Source organism: Chrysochloris asiatica, unplaced genomic scaffold (genome assembly GCF_000296735.1).
Source record: "Chrysochloris asiatica unplaced genomic scaffold, ChrAsi1.0 scaffold00458, whole genome shotgun sequence".
In the NCBI taxonomy this organism is placed as follows: domain Eukaryota; kingdom Metazoa; phylum Chordata; class Mammalia; order Afrosoricida; family Chrysochloridae; genus Chrysochloris; species Chrysochloris asiatica.
Genome location: NW_006408976.1, coordinates 425,406 through 426,968, shown reverse-complemented (window position 1 = coordinate 426,968; position 1,563 = coordinate 425,406).

Here is a 1,563-nt window from a genome sequence, read left to right as displayed (position 1 = left end):
GTCAGGAGGGAACAGTTGCTGGAGAAGGATATCATGCTTGGTAAGATGGAGGGTTGGAGAAAAAGAGGAAGAACCCCAATGAGATGGATCGGCCAGGTGGCAGCATTGATGGACTCAAGTGTGGCAGCGGTAGTGAGGTTGGCCCAGGATCGGACATTGTTTCGTTCTGCTGTGCATGTGATCACTATGAGTCGGTTCTGACTCGATGGCACCTGACAATAACAACATGGTGTGGCACTGTAGGATCAGCACTGGATTGCTAACCACAAGGCTGGTGGTTCAAATCCACCAGTCGCTCCTTGGAAACTCTATATAGGGTCATCATGAATCAGAATTGATTCAATGGCATTAAACAATGTATCTGGGTTGAGTCTAGGTGATAATTGTCATTTATGTTAGTCTCAGATTGTTGTCTGCTTTTGGTTCTCTGTCCAAAGAACTCCCTTTAGTATTTTTTGTAAAGTTGGTCTGTTGATTTACAAATGATTTTAATTTCTGTTTGTTGGAAAGTGGTCTAATTTTATCATCATATTTGATAGGCAATCTTGCTAGATATATGATTGTTCGTTGGCAGTTTGTTTCTTCTAGAATTTTATATACGTCCTTCCATTGTCATCTTGCCGTCATGATTTCTACTGAGAAATCAGAGTTTGTCTTATTAGTTCACCTTTGTAGATAACATTTAATTTCTCCTGAGCTGTTATCAGGATTATCTCTCTGGGAATTTTCTCTTATTTGGAAAACTTTGATTATTATATGTCTTGGTATTTTTCTTTTGAGGGTTATCTTGTTTGGAGTTTATTCTAGTCTTGAATGGCTATCTTTTTGTTTTTCATGATATTAGGGAAACTTTCTTCCAACAACTCTTTTTTTTAAGTGTTTATTGTGAATTATGTGATAGTTTACATGGGAGAACATTAGCTTTACATTCATTCTATCGTATATCACTTCATTGCCATGGTCACAATCCCCTCCATGAATCATCAACCAACCAAAGGGTATGCCTTGCAAGCCTTCTCTCCTCAACCCCTGGTTATCAGAACACAGCTACTCTCCCTCTTTGGGTCTGAAGTCCCCAGCCACTCCATCTCTTCACGTCATCGTCTCTGCCTCCATCTCTGGCATCACTGCTTCTCTGGGTAGGGTCCTACTCTCCTTCTCTTCTTCCTTGATGGTCCCAGGGACCTCTGTTCCTACACTGCAAAGTCAATCACTCCCCTCCTTTTGCAACAAAATGTCTACCTTTACATTTCCAACCCTCACAGTCAGTCCTGATAACAATTATTCACTACTGTATCACAAGAGACCTATCCGCATCTCCTTTCAACAGCACTGCCCAGACAGATTGGACACTACTCAGTGGAGATTCTACCTTCCTCCACGCCCTCTAGTTCTAGGCTCCCCTTGGAAGCTTGTAAACCAGTCACGTCTTGCCTTTCTAGCACCCCCACCTCCCATTTTGGGTAACCAATGTCCAAGTTGCCCATTCCTGTCTACTCTGTATATGGAGGGGGTGGGAATGATCCTCGCTATAAAGATTTGTTCCCTCTTTTGAGCTACTGC